The sequence below is a fragment of the Amblyomma maculatum genome, chromosome 1 (genome assembly GCF_055883805.1).
Source record: "Amblyomma maculatum isolate TAMU_Amacu chromosome 1, ASM5588380v1, whole genome shotgun sequence".
NCBI classification, from domain to species: Eukaryota; Metazoa; Arthropoda; class Arachnida; order Ixodida; family Ixodidae; genus Amblyomma; species Amblyomma maculatum.
Window position 1 is genome coordinate 347,767,109 of NC_139344.1, and position 15,876 is coordinate 347,782,984.

The 15,876-nt window shown below is 47.7% G+C and overlaps 1 protein-coding gene across 2 annotated transcripts in view; it reads left to right on the forward strand.

The window, feature by feature from the left end:
- The window catches only part of LOC146207696 (protein eva-1 homolog C-like), a 270,089-nt gene that overhangs the window by 39,580 nt on the left and 214,633 nt on the right, over positions 1-15,876 (forward strand). The gene's annotated exons all lie outside the window — the stretch shown is intronic.

The window sequence follows — 15,876 nt, forward strand, 5'->3', positions numbered from 1 at the left end:
AAGAGGTCTTGATCATTGGGAACTGATAACGAGTGACAAGGAATGGTGTACAAAACAACCCCCCCCCCCTCTCGCACACACACCCTACATTTTGCTTTAGTACCGGCTTCCGCTTGGTTTTCGCGGCTGAAGCGTTTCGAATCGCTTGATGCTGCGATTATAAATACGACTTGCTCGATTCAAATTAGGCTTGCAAACGCTTAAAAAAAATGAGAAAAACGCACCGTCAGTTATGACTATCTGGAAACTGCTACACACAGTGATTGGGGCCTGCCAATGAGCATATGTATATCACTTCAAGTATTTCACGTCGCCGTGCAAAATGTATACATATATGGATATCCCTTCTACGACATCAACAACGTAATAAACCTTGTGCAATGTTTGAATGGCTGCCGGCTTCTGAGGCGACTAAGACAAGAAAACGGGCCCAGCTAATCGCTTTCCACCTCTTTTTCACGGCTTCCACTCTCTTGCATTTTCAGCGCCCGGCGAGGCTTCTCCAAAATCCGTGCCCGACTCCTCGTTCTCGGAAGGGAGGCGTTTATAATTAAGCGTGGGGTTCGGTCCCTGCTGGCTGTACATGCCTGACGGGTGCGATTAATTTGTCGCTTGCCGGTACAGGTTTTAGGCAGCGAGATGTGTGCGTAACCTGGACGCTCGTTCAAGAATTCCTCTTCCTAATCACCCCGCCCCCCTTTCCCCATTCCTTATTAAGGGGCGATGAATTGCTTTCTTTTGCTTATTTCATTTTGTTCAGACATGCCGCGCTGTGCTTAATTCCCACGCGGACTTGTTTTTGCCGCTTATTTTTCAGTTTGTATTTGTCTTCTGCATCAGTGAGCATGTTTTCCTTTCAAAATTTAATTTCGGCGGATAGTAGCTGTCTTCTTCACTTAACATAAGAAGGTGGTAATAGAGGAGCTTGAGTTCTGATGGGCGAAGCACGGCGTATGATTTTGATCCACGGATTTCTTATTATCAGAATGAATGGATTTCAACGAAAAGGTTGCATCTAGTTTGCTTATATTGGACTATTAAGGAGAATGAGTTCTTGCCGTGTCGGCGGTTACAGAGTCGGAAGTAAATGAGTCAGTAATCGAGACAGTTATCCAATTATTGAGCGCACTAATCGCCAACAAACAGTCTGGGAGAAATGGTGGTGGCGACGTTCCTAATGGCAAAGCGACCTGCTGGTGGCGGGAAGACAGACAGCAAGGGAGGACACAGAATGCGTGGGCTCTCTACTCTGTACGCTAGCCGAGTGGAGGGGTTCAGGGCATCCTGCCAGGGCAATTAGGAGACGACCCGTCGCGTGGCCCCTCACGCCTCAGGTCGTTGTGCTGCTCGTGCGCATCTATGAGTGGCGCCTCTGGATTTTGTATATATTTTTTCCTGATCGAGGTGAGGTCATCCGCTTGCGCTGCTTGCGCGGTGAGATGTTTAAAACGGCACCTCTCGTGAGGAAATGAGCTTGCTGACGTAGACTACGCACTCTGAGCGCGGACCTTGCAGCGAGCGAATAAAGGTGAAGCGACTTTTTTGAGCACGCGATGGTGAACGAAATGGAGGAAATAATGAAGGAAGATGCACTGGTTGCTTCACTTAACAATCTCACTGGTTCAGTTAAAGCAAAAAAACTGGCGGAGAAAGTGAGCAAAAAATTTGGGTCCGGAATGTTGTGGTAAACCAAATTAATTTTTAACTTTAATGCTGTAGGATTAATTATAACCAACAACACTTGTGTTGAATGCTGTAAGTATGCCGGCTGCTATAATACTGCGAGGAACCCGGAAGTTCCAGCTCTTGAATCGAAGCGGTGGTCTTGTAGTAGTAGGGCATCCGCGTCATTGTTCGGAGCCGCTGCATTCAAAGTGGGTACAAGGTTTCCTCATCCTGGTACTTTCACATGGGTTTTCCAGTGGGTACTCCCTCACCACCCTCAGTGTGCGACCTTAAAGAGTTGCAGCGTAGCCCTATCCGTTACCATGACAAGCTACATCGGGCTCAGCTGCGCATGCGCAGATGACTTTGAGGGCGCCAGATGACGCCACGTGCAGGATGGCGGGACGCACGCTTGCCGCTTTTGGACCAATCAGTGAGCGGCCACTGGCGGCCCGTAATAGCAAATAGCGGTTGCCATCACGGATCGCACTAACTCTATTGGCGATTACTCCGTGTCTTCTGTGTATCGCGATGTTTTGTGTGGCATATGTGGAAGGTCATATAGAAATAGGTGCACATCTTTGGTTTTACTTTTGAATAAGATGGGTGGGCGCGGAAAATATTGAGCATTGAGGTTTTGCTTCGGGGCTATGCTATTTTCAGATTCAAAGTATTGACGCATAGCTTTGATGACTGAGGGGGTCAGTAATAGCCCTTGCTTAGACGCCTAAATTTCCTTATCTGTGCAGTCTGTTTCACATCAGGGAAGTTGATCTGCTTCTGGCTCTGTGTGTCATTTTTGGTAGTTTGTCACATATAAACAAAGCTTGAGGGCTCCAGAGTTTGTGGCACTTATTTTCAACATGTCAACGCCGATACGTCAACAGCAAGGCAAGTCGTAATGAAGGGCTCTGGATTATTTATCGGCTACCAGAGGTTATCTAAAATTCATCTTAATTTAATTATTGCGAACGTTTTTGCGTGTCGCACGCCTGTTCGAGCGCGCCTGCCTCGGCCGTTAATCGACCCGCAGACTTCCACCACGTTGTTCTAGCAGGCCATAATTGAGCCACCGGTTAAGGCTCACGTATCTAACACCGTGCATGCAGAGTGGGCCACATCAATGTAACGGACTCATTGCGCTAAGCAGCCGCATTGTACTTATAATGCAAAGGGATAAATCAGATTTCCATTCTCTCCTTGCAAGCCTTGTAGCCTTGTTTGACGAAAATTGGGGCTTATTCTCTGCATAGGATTCTACACAATCTAATTCCATACATGCCGACCTGTCTACGAAGCGTGTATTAGGTGGCAGTACTATGAGGCTGCTTTTGCTCAAAACAACTAAGGCCGCCGCGTTGCAACTCGATTTCGTAAGCATAGCTTATGGTCCTATTTACACGATTACCGGGCGTTAGAGGCTTAGATTCAGGCAACGGCCGATCGAAACGCTTGCCGAAAGAGCCAGTCAAAAATGGCACAAAAGCGGATTCCCTCTGCCATCTTTTTTTTTTTTTTTTTTTCGCGTTATGACCAGCTTTTGCTTTCCCTGTTCGCGAGTATTCAGAACGGTGTGCTTCCTTGCATTATGGTGCAAATGGCAAGTTGGCGTTTTTTTCAAGCTTTGTTCTAGAATGTAGTTGTCAAAGCACTTGAACTTGCACATTTTTGCGAATATCTTAAGGTCAAATTTGAACATATGGATGGACGGAAACCGAGTCAGCGACTTCGAATTGTTACGTGCAAAGATGCCTATCAGTGGGTTCCAAGGGTTCATTTTCGTTTAGTTTGTTTTTTTCTTCTAAGTGCATTAGGCATATGTAATTCATATACAACAGACCTATCACCAAGCCGTTTACTCTCTACGAGTGCTTATCGTCAACGAAGGCTAGAATATAGCTTTACGACGAATCTGGGAGCATCGTTTCCGCTTCAAAAGAACGGATGAACTATGTAGGATAGAGATCCGTCGTAGTTGAAACGAACAAGTGAATTGTTATGTTATATAACGGAAAGAAGGAGGGCAGAATAATGTCTTTCGAGGCGAAAGTTTCAAGTATTTGCAGCGCATTGTGTACAACTGAGGTATAACAAAACGTGGCTCCAGTGATGCCATCAGTCTAGTCGGTACTTAAAGCGGCTGTTTGCGGACACTTACAGATAGATTCTCTGGTAATGGTGCAGGAACAATAAAACAAGGAGCCGTCGGGGCAACAAAAAACTCCTTAAGATCGCTCAGGATTTCTCAGGTCAAGAAATTGGACACACGTCGCAGAGTTTTAACCAAACTGAGACATTTTATCCGGCTTTTTTTTTGAAGAAAAATAAACAGCTCTGGAAAGGGATTACAATGCCCAGGATCTTAATGGAACGCTAGACGCAATGCGCAAGGGGATCGAGGAGAAATTGAAGAGGGCACTAAAGGGATAACCGGACCTATTTGGGGACGGAAACTGCTGCACGCTTAGAGAATAGAAAGAAGAATCGGAAGAGGTTAGGGGAGAGAGAACTTCTGATCTGTATACATAGACCGGTCGGTAGGCCTCAAGAGAGGAGAACAGTTAGAGGGCGAGGGTTTGATAAGCGATTTGTGTGTTTGTGCTGGGCTGCACGTGACCTGCAGTCCGAGGAGACAGATGTGTTGTTTGGGAGCTGTGCGACCATCGCAAGCAATCACAATTATAGCCTCATTCTGGGCACACCAGGCTATGGGGGCTTCCATCACTCTAGTGTACGCCGTTAGTGAACCCAGCCTACCTGTCTTCCATCCCCATTTGACAGGCAAGCCGGAACAAAGCACTTTCCTTTGGGGTGGTATTCTATTATCATATTTTGCTTTGAGCGATTCGTTCATTTATGTCGTTTTTTACTATTGGTCTCTGAACCTTGCCTTTTACTTTCGCCATTTTGGCAAAAATAAGTGTTGTTGCATTTTACTAACACAGATGATGCCATGTGTGTGTGTGTGTGTGTGTGTGTGTGTGTGTGTGTGTGTGTGTGTGTGTGTGTGTGTGTGTGTGTGTGTGTGTGTGTGTGTGTGTGTGTGTGCGTGTGTGTGTGTGTGTGCGTGCGTGCGTGCGTGTGTGTGTCTGTGTGTGTGTGTGTGTGTGTCTGTGTGTGTGTGTGTGTGTGTGTGTGTGTGTGTGTGTGTGTGTGTGTGTGTGTGTGTGTGTGTGTGTGTGTGTGTGTGTGTGTGTGTGTGTGGGTGTGGGTGTGGGTGTGTGTTATGGTGCAATGCAACGGTTCTGTTTACGGCACGTGCAATGCCATAATCTCATGTACTTTGATTTGATGCGAGTGAAGACCAAGAATTTTCACATTAGCGGCATGAAGGTGAACGTGAAAAGGGGGCCCAACAAAACCCGTTTACAAAACACTTGCCCCGGTGAGGACATGGGAGGAAGGGGCACGGACAACAGACGCGCGAAAAGCCCATAAATCGCCGTTAGTGTACGACCGTTTTGTCTCCCTTGTGCCACTCTGTCTGGCTGGTGGGGCGGGCTCGTTCCCACGTGTGTTAAACGTACAGACCTTGAAGAGAATTGAGGCCATGTTTATACTGGAAGCGCACACATTGTTGGCTTCTCTTCGGTGATATCCCCTGGTCTTTCTTTCTTTCTTTCTTTCTTTCTTTCTTTCTTTCTTTCTTTCTTTCTTTCTTTCTTTCTTTCTTTCTTTCTTTCTTTCTTTCTTTCTTTCTTTCTTTCTTTCTTTCTTTCTTTCTTTCTTTCTTTCTTTCTTTCTTTCTTTCTTGGCACACTTGCTTGTAACTGTCACACTTGCTCTGTGGACACCCCGAACCGCGCCGTAAGGGAAGGGAGGAAGGTGGGAATGAAAGTGGAAAGAGAGAAAGAGGAGCCGTAGTGGAGGGCTACGGAGTAATTTCGACCACCTGGGGATCTTTAACGTGCGCTGACATTGCACAGCACACGGACGCCACTTCGTTTCGCCTCCATCGAAACGCAGCCGCCGCGATCGGGTTCAAACCCGGGAACTCCGGCACAGTAGTCGGGCGTCTTACCACTGCACCACCCTGGCGGGGCTTGCACTTAACTGCTATAGCGAGAATACTACTCTTAACTGCTATAGCGAGAATACTACTTCCGCTTCCTGTGAGCCAAGGACGCTGAAGCACTTCCGCGGTGCACTTGTAATACACAAAGGATTCGTGCTGCAGTTTCTCTGGTCCCCACAAATCTTAGAAGCGCAGTCATAGCTTGATTTTTGAACTGTGGCGACTTTAGCTTCTCCGTGTTACCGGTCGGGATCCGTGCTTTAACAACTGCGAAACGATCCCCGCTGTAAACGAAGGCTCTGGTAAAAGGTAACGCTTCAAAACGGGCTGGAAGCTATAGGTTCTTCGTTGAACGGCGCAGTGGGTAGTGCAGCCCGGCAGCTGCACCTGTGTTCCATCGAAAGCAGTGTTCTCCTTACTCTGACGGCAAGTACAGCTAGCCATTTGAGATTAAAATCGATTAACGTCAAAGCTACCAATATGTACCGAGAACTTGTCACCGAGTTGTCACGCTGCCAACGATTCCTCTTCTGTTGCTTTATTCGCCGCTGTATTCCCTTGGCTACAAACTTCCAGGCGCGGATGGCAACTCAGTCGATTGCGGGCCTTTTAGTCACAGAGATATCTGACTCAGATGTCCTTCTTCGCACAGCTGCGAACGCGTGACCGGCGGCTCACGCAGGCGATGGTGCCGGACATGCCACTGCTCCTACGTGGTCAGACGGCCGCAAACTCTCCCATACTTGCTCTTGTAACGCTGCCCGGCCGCGTGGAGAGTGTGGTGTGAGGAGGCAGCAAACAATGCTCTATAAAGGAAAGCCGAGGTAGAACACTATAGCCGAGGAAACAACGCTCATCGTAGTCCACTGCGAGAGTTCCGGCAGAGACGACCGGCGCTCGCTGACGCAGTCGGCCTTGAACGGGCCTTCTCCGTACTAGAAACTTTTCGGCCGGCGGCCTTTCAAGGAGCCCGACGTTTGACAGTTACGCGCAGCGCCGCGCCTTCGATGACGGAGGCGGAACTTGGTATTCTTAACCTCCTTTCTATACCTACTGGACTCGTGCTCGTGGGGCGTGTTTAGTACATGAACGCCAGGTTCACATCGCTTATGTACTTATTTTTTGTTTAATCTTTTAATGGTTCTTCCTGCGGGCGCTCAATTGAGGGAAGTCAACAATCAGCGAAATTCACTTGAGAAAAAGGTCAAGGTCAGAATCATGGGTCAGCAATGATGTTACTGTGGTTTGATATTGAAGGTTTGACCTTGAAGTTGACTGAAGGTCAAGCTGTCACATAGACATGAAACTCGGGTTTTGCATTGAGTAGAGCTACCGCTCCAGAATTCGGGTGCTCACCGACAGTTGTCGAACTGATTTTAACGTTATACCTCTTGCCTCACCCCCACTCTCTGGTAAAATTACGTACTACGAAAGGTCGTGTGAAAACTGAAGGAGGTGGCGCGCGAAGTTTCTGTGATGGCTCGCTCTGGACGAAAATCACGAATAAAAAGGAATGTTATCTTGTTGATAGAAGACCTTCAAACCTGGCACTTTGCTGAATTACAACGTTCAGCGCAACAAACGTAACTCCACTAGGACGCTCCGTTGCGTAAGCGTCCTACGCTCCCAGGGGCCGAGGAGTGGCAGCGGGCGACTCTGGACGTGCTGCACGTAACTTTCAGAGCCTCTTTAATATCGCAGAGAGGCCAACGAGGGACAGCGCAACCGCATCGGAGGGTTGCGTGCGCGGGCGAATGCTCGGCGAGAGCAACAGCTGGGACGGGGAGGGAGATGCGGCGGAACGTTGCGCAACCATCGAAAAGGCGTCGCCGCCGCTGACACCGCGCTTCGAGTTTCGGCGGCGGCGCCTTCTTCTTGGCGAAGGCCGCCGCCGACTCGCTTCATCGCATCTTGTTCTTCCCTCTCCGAGGAACGAACTTTGCAAAAAGTGCCACGGGGGTGATGGACCGGGGACGACGATGAGCTCTGCTCGGCGGCACCGCTCCGCCTGCGTCGCGTACGTGTGCGACAGATTCTGTGATTTCCAGTTCGGTGCGCAGAACTTCGGTATAGTTGTTCGCTTTGTCCGTTATACTTTTCTTTTTCGACGCCAGCTGCGAGCCGAGAGAATGCGAGTTCTGTCTTTTCAGCCGGATTTCCGTCGCAATGTCCAGATGTCCAGTTTTCATCACAAAAGTTGCCAGACCGCATATTGTATTACAAGAACCTCCCTTGCATGCTCCGTGTATGTATGTATTGGCAAAAACAACTGAGGATGCCTAATGTACTTATAGTGAAGCGTAGTGACGCACATACACCCGCGACAAGTCGGGTTGCTCCGCAGGAGCACGCTTGGGTCTCACACCTGGCTAGGTCACACGTGCGCGCTGCTGTCTCATGTACTGCGCTGGAACAAATGTCGACTGAAATTGTCCAAAAAGGCGGCCCGAGTATGCGGCTTAGAATCAATTGCCAGCAATATCGTCATGGCAGTTGAACTGAAGCGCCTCATGACGTCGCTGCACAGACACAAATGACGGCAGAATAACTGCCAAAAATAATTGGCAGTAATTAGCAATTAGGGCTAAATAGCTGGTAGTGTTGATATGTTACCTTCTTCAAATTCGACGTGACAGAAGGGACGAGAACGAAGACATATACGAGAGAGAGAGAGTAAACTTTAATTGGTTAACGGAATAGCGTAGGTGGTTTTATTAGTCCAGGGTACCATTGGCTTGGGCTGCCTCCCGGGCGCTGGTGAGCAGCGGCTGCGCTGCTCAGAGAGACCCGTGTGGGCCAGCTCTGCCTCCCACTCCGCGCTTGGCTGAGTGCTCTAGCTTTATATTTCACAAATTGCTCTTTGCAGTTCCATATCATCTGCAGGATGTCCGAGACTTCACCGCATGCAGTGCATGTGTTATTTCTGAATTTTTCGGGCCAGATTTTGTGGTACTTTGCTAGGTTTGCGAGTGTACCGAGCGCCGACTTTCTCAAAACTGTGTTCGTAGTCGGCCTATTGGTGTCTACTTTCTTCATCCTTGTCTCATGTGTCTTGCTGAAGAAGGTCGAAGTGTTCGAGCATTTCTTTATCCCTCCAAGTGACGCGTACGCAATTATAATACGTTCTTTTTATTATTATTAAGTGGTTGTTTAATTGTCCGCTCCTTCTCAAGGCGGCTTGTCTCTGCGCTGCAAGCCACCATGTTTTGAACGTATGGGCTTCTGTGCACTACCACTCGGCAGCTACCTTGATAAAACTGTGCAAAAATATTGATGCGTGGTGCGTTCCCCGTCGCGCGAAGACTTTGCAAGGATCAACTCTTACACGTCTGCAGCGCTCTGCGCGCCTCGACGTCGTTCGCCATTGCGTCGCTCCTCAGATGTGGGTCCGTTACGTTGTAGCCAAACTGGCATTAAACACTAATATCATCTCCGGCTGCTGTTTATTTGGATTGAGTGACATTCCACCTCTTATGATTCTGTATCGTTCTAATTTTGATTACTGTCACCTTTCAAATATTTTACATGAGAGGCACCGGCAACCCAATTTCTAGATGGTGTCTTAGACACCATAAAGTATTGTTGTTGTTGTTGCTTTTTTTTTTTTTTTTTTGGGGGGGGGGAGGGGACAAACCCCCTCCTTCTCCTTCTTCTCCTTCTCATTGAAATATGAAGCAAACAGATAGGGATCAGAAGAAACAGAGCAGTTGGCCTGAGAAGTCACCTATTGTCGGAACAAGATAAAGGCAAGGAAAACATAGCAATGATGTTACAGTGCCACTCTCCATCCTCGCCAATATGTGCGAAGGGAAGAAAAAGTTAGTTGCGCACAGCGACGTCTGTGAGAAGTTACTGTCATCACAACTTGTTTAGATCACGGATGAACTTGTCTCCAAACCGATATGCGTCGTCGAAAGAGAAAAGGCATCGCCGTCGTCGCCTCGAAATGATGCGGGAGGGGTTGTAGCGATGCGTCGGCGTGTGTCGGACCATCGGGGTCAGGGGGGCCCCCGCTTTCCGTCAGTCGGCTGTTGTCGCGTCGTCGTTTGGCGCTCGGTCGACTCGACTGCTTTGGAACAGCTGCGAAGTAATGAAACGGGGCGCCGGTGAAGACGGAGGAGGCTGCAGAGAAACAAAACAGAAAAAAAAAAGAACGACTTTAAGCATCGCGAAGAAATAATGCAGCTAGTGAAGAAGTTCGGCGAGGCGTTGACGCGGGCGCTGCTCCTTTCCTCTCTCCTTACCACTTTTAGTTTTTCGTTATGTCGATTTTGGTCTTCTTGCCTGGTAACATTCCTGTTAGCATGACTTCCGTTTTGACTTCTCGATCACTCATTTTCTAATCTGCCGCTCGAAAGCACAGCGGATTTTCTCGATGCCAAAGGCAATTTTGCGACATTGTTCAACTTCACATACTAGAACGAAGAAGAAAAGGACGTAAAAAAGAAAATGAGCTCAGGCTAGGTACAACATGGAAATTGCAGGGCAGGAAGTATAGAAAAGAATGACGTGATGGGCAGCAATATATAAAATCAAACAGAGAAATTGTCTTTTCGATGCATAAACCAGCTATACCGCTGACTCAAAAAGCAAATAAACGGATGAATACAAGTAGAATGATGATGAGCATAGCAACCTAGAGACAAACGAAAATGTATTATAAGCTGCAGAAATGACAGCCAAGTGTGCTAAAATTTGCGTTTTTGAGATTCAAAGTACGCATTTCAGCCGCGTAATGCTATCACACTGCAAGTGAGTGAGTAACACTTTGTCTGTGCCGTCGATCTCCAAATGTAACCGCAGTGTACAGGCATGTGGCTGCGATTTGATGGATACGATTGAGAGAGTGTTTTATCTGCATACAGAACCGCGCGTCGTAAAATCACGTTATAAACGAGGGGAAAGCACCCTGGCTTTATAACTTTTAGCGATTGGATGTATATATGGGTGCTGGGAAACGAAGTTGCTGCTGTTTGAATTTCTAAATTCGACTGGAGTCTGCAGTCGGCGTAACGGCTATGCACGATAAGCTGTCAATACTCATAAGAAAAAAAAAAAAAAAAAAAAAAAAGGTGTGCTTGTATTCTGACTCGAAAAGACAGATAATAATCTAAAGAACCACTGTTTGCTCAGTAGAATGCGGACAACCATTTAACGCTTCGTGTGCGTTCAATGGGAATTCGACATTGCAGGGTTCATCAAAACTTCCCCGGCGGCCGGTTCGCTCTCTTGCTTGTACCCGCCCCGTATATACCGTTGCACGCCCACTTTTAAAGCTTGCAGGGCATTTACATACGCATTCGTTCTTTGGGAACGTCTCGGTATCCGTGTGCGCGTGGACGCGCGCGTTAATACGGGAATATGCAGTTACACTTGCGCGGCGCCTCAGGCGCCGATGTTGTATGCAGGTGTGTCTACCCGTGTTCATACATATGTATTCGTGTGGGTGCAAATGTCATCGTTGTTTGTTTCTTCCGCATTTGCAGTCGGTAATATATGGGCCTGAAGCGTATGTCTTCATGGGGTGTCGGGCTGGATCCGAGCTTCAAATGAGAGTCGCATTGCCTGATCCCGGAGACGCGGCGTGAGGAAGTAAGATGGGGAATACGTAATGCGCATTCCTTGATATATTCGGGCTAATTAAACGCGGTGTCGCACCAAGCAACATGGCGTCCGCTTGTTACAGTATATAGCGCTGCGGGTGTTCGCAGTGCCCTGCAGAATTTTCGCAAGGGCCGAGTGATCAGATGCACAATAATACGATAAATAACGTCAATTTTTTGCTAGAGACGGGAAGCTTAAACGAGTGCCACGTATATTCTGTTCGCTGTTTCACTCATCTGGCTTTCTTCCTTAAAGGCGATTTCCCCTAACTGTAATAAGCAGATTTTATTATCTTTTTTTTTTTTTTTTTCTGGCGACTCTCATGGTGTGCAAACAAAGTTCGGCCTTTTAAATCTCTCATACATAAAGATATGAACTTATGTGTGAAATATACATGCCTGTACATACTACGGCGTCTCTCATAGCCTAAGTCGCTTTTGGTCGTTAAAAAACCCCACAAACAAATACATGCCTGTACATGCGCGCGCCCTTTTAAAGTGGCCTACAAGTCTTTTTGCACAATTCGCGGCGATAACTAATCCTCACCTTGTGATTGCTGCCATTGAGAAGCAGCAGGAACTGAAAAACACAATATTCCGCATCATGTTGTGCTTTCCAATCTGCGGGAGAGGCCTATATTACGACGTATAGGACCTGAATATTGACGATGATGATGATGATGATGATGATGAGCTACATGGAAGTTGACAGCGTCGCAAAGTTCCCAGCCAGCAAAGAGCTGGTGTGGGCAGCAAAGAGAGCAATGCAAGTAGAGAGCAAGCGGGTCATTCAGCCCATAGTCGGGATTGTGGCAGCCATTTCAAAGGTTTGAAGACGCTCGGTAGAAAGCGACCGCGTCACTTCCTAACGCGGGAGTTTAGAGGCACGGTTGTTGCCCACTCTCGTAAGAACCATTGTTTTCAAGTCTAATCATTGACCACCGAGATACTGAACACAAAGGAAGCATCAACAAAATTTCACGTCAAGCAGGTCACTAGGACGATTTCATGGACATTTTGCCCATTTTTCGTACTGGTGATCGCAAGCAGTGAGCAAAACGCGGGCTTTTAGAGGCCCGGCAAGAGCCGGCCCTCTAAGCTCACCGGACCTCTAAACGCCTGCGTTTTGCTCACTGCTTGCGATTACCATTACGAAAAATGGGAAAAATGTCAATGAAATCATCCTAGTGACTTGCTTGGCTGGAAATTTTGTTGATGCTTCCTTTGTGTTCAGTATCTCGGTGGTCAATGATAAGACTGGAAAACTAATGGTTCTTACGAGAGTGGGCAATGTACAAAAAGGCTAACTCCCGTGCCTATTTTTCTGGCTTGGAAATTCTGGCTTGGAGCGGACACTTCGGACATGTGTTCTACATTTTGGCATGGTAAAATTTCGTGGTGACACATGCCAACAAGCAAGAACACATCCACACTCACATACGTACATAGTCACGACACACGTACGGGCACTCCAGCACCAGCACGGGTCCCTCGATCAGCCCACGCGTTTTTCTCCACCCGTTCCCCACCGTGTAGAGCGATGCAGCATTCGAAGGTCAAATCATCGATGCAGCCCGGGAGACGCGCTGGAAGGAAGAAGGGAACACCGACGGTGCCTTCGGAAATGCGTCGGCTGCCGCATATTGGTTTGGGATGTTCAGGAGCGCCGATCCTCCTAGGAAGAGCCGCGTCTCGGGCAGCTCTCCTTGTCTTTGGCTCTCGCTCGTGTGCCGCAGATGAAGACAGCCACTCGGCGCCGCCTCCTCTTGAAAAGAGCCGTCTGTGTTCCGATAGGTCGACGACCAGCAGTGCACGCCGCTGCGGCACCGAAAGCTGGTCCCATTGTCTTGGGCGACAAAAGGAGAAGGGATCCCTCTATTCCGCCTTTAGCAGCGCAATATAATCGATGTGCACAAGTGCGACCTTTCAGCTGCGCTGGACTGTTTGAGCAAGTAAGATAGGGTCGTGACCTTTCGGACAGCTGGGAAAGAATTCAAAGCGAGGAGCTTTAGTATTCGGAAATGGAAGTGCTCTGCTTTGCTTCCGTCATTAAACTCGGTGGATTAATTTTCGCTTGACGCTGGAAAAGCGTGGTCAGACTGAACGGCTTAAAAGTTTTATTAACCAGCTTATAAGCTGGTTATTTACAAGCCTTCTATGTGAAGCACACAAGCTGTCTGGCGCCTGTCGAAGTTACCTTTACTACGCTTTTTTCGTTTAGTTTGCAGCACTTTTGATTTTTTTTATATTCCTGCTCGTTTTAATGAAAAAACAGATTAAATTTCTTCATTGATCAGTGAATCCCTAGTTTCCGCCACCTTAAGCGTCTTAAATGGAGCAGTCATCCCATTCTTCCTGGAAATTGTACAGTTCGCTACGCTACTAACTAGTATAAGACTCTTTCCGGTTTAAGTTTAGTTCCTGAAGTTAAGCGTAAAAAATGAACGCTCTTGGCTACCAGAGGTGGGCAACCTCATGAGGTTTCGACCTCATGAGGTCAACCTCAACCTCAAAATGACCTCAACCTCGCGGAGTGAGGTGAGGTTGAGGTGAGGTCGGCAACACCTGAAATATTTTTGAGTGAGGTCAGCAAATGAGACCTCAACCTCATGCGTGAGTTTGAGGTTGAGTGAGGTCGTAACTTAGTGAGGTCGGCTTTCGAGGTCGAAATATTGTTTCCCACAGCGATAAAATAGCCGGCAAAACACCTTTCATAATGCCTGTCGTGTACACTCTTTTGGCTACCAACGCGCACGTAACGAACAGTTTGCGTCTGTGCGTTTGCATTCGACACGAAAAAAAAAGGAGGGGGGGGGGGCGTAAAGTGCAGCGCGGCAAACGAGTGGGGTCGGACGACGGCTGCAGACTCGAAAGAAGGTGAAACAAGATCCCGCCACCATTCCGAGCGAGTTTGGGAAGTAAAGAAAGTCTGCGCAAACTCGAAGGGTTTCCAGACCTACGTCGGTGTGTCGGCTTCTCGAAAAAAAAAAAAAAGCTACAATAGTAGAAAAGAGGGAAGCGCAAGATCCAGAAACCGAGGAATTGCTTGGGGAGGATGGCACAAGAGAGGAGGTTTCAGAGAGGCATATGGAAAGAACAAGGATACAGAAGAGACGAGAGATAAATGGCTTGACGAGAAGTCACCCCACAAAGACTGTATTTTAGTAAATAAAATCTGCTTTTTCTATTGTATATGGCACGAGTTAAAACGAAAGAAAGCAATAGGACGGTAGATCGCAGTTGTATCAGTGCAATCCACTCTTTTATTATTATTATTATTATTATTATTATTATTATTATTATTATTATTATTATTATTATTATTATTATTATTATTATTAGTCACTAGACATTAAATTAACCCTTACAAAAGAGGTAAATTTAATATGCCCTTCTCGAAGAATCATTGAAGAACAGACAGGTGACTGATGACTCCTTGCAGTCATTCCTTTCTCATACCCTACGTGAGCTTGCGCCTTTTTCATTTACCTGTTTGTTTATCGAGGGCCTCCCCTCGGTTTTACAGCTTGCAGCCAAAGTGCGGGCGCGCCTTTTGTTCGTAAGCTGGCTTCTGCTCTTTCGGCTCCGCAGCCGGTGTCCGATCTCAACTAGCGGACAAAGCGCGGACCGGGGAACCCCTCGGCATTTCTTGGAAAGTAAGCCACTGCACATACGCGCGCCTCCGGGAGTTTGTGAGTTTTAGGTATTTTGAAGTGCGTTTCTGTCAACGGGGCCGAGAGTTACAAGGACAGTGCCAGTGCGGGCGAGAGAGCGAGATGTGTGCGCGGTGCTCGAGCGTGTGAATGCGCGAGTGAAGATCTGCGTCTCTTCTTCTCTTTAGTTTTTCAGTACACTTGCACCACCCCTATTTCTCCTCACTTCTTATTTTTGTTTTGTGTGGTCACTTACCAGTGCCGCCTCTCGTGTTTGTGCACCCGCATTTACTCACAACCGGCCGCTTTTCTGCGGTACGGCCAATCGTCACCCTTCCCCCCCCCCCCCCCCCCCGCCTAAGAAAAAAAAGGCAAAAAAATCAGAAGAGACAATTCTCAGATTCTTCCTCTAGCAACATTCTTTTCTTTTCTTTTTTTTTTTTTGCTTCTTTAGCTTTTGGAAGTGCGCTATACCTCCGACTGGCCTATTCCTGTTGGTCTAAAGAAATATAAAGACGCCCTTCTCGCTTCTAGGAACACCGCGGCGGCTGCACGGACTTCTGTCGCTTGTCGAGCATGCAGGCATCTCATCATTTCGCAGGAGGGACACGCTAGTCAATGTTCAAACTCTGCTCTTCCTCCGTGTAGACGCGTTGCCACCCTGCTCACCACCCGCTAGTCTTCCTCTCTTGACGAATATTGTGCAGTCGAAGAAAAACGAAACAACTCCCGTAACATGGGTTAAGTGTTCGCGCTTCATTCTCCCAGTGGGCGTGGTTCTCTCGTGTCGACTTGAAGCTGGTGTTTCAGCCCCACGTTCTCATCGACACCAATCGTTCCTGGAAAGTCTGCTTGGATGTCGCCCCCAAACGGCGTCGATGAGCCGCCCGAAATCGGCAAAAAAAAAAAAAAAAAAAAAAAAAAAAGGCAGCATCTAAAC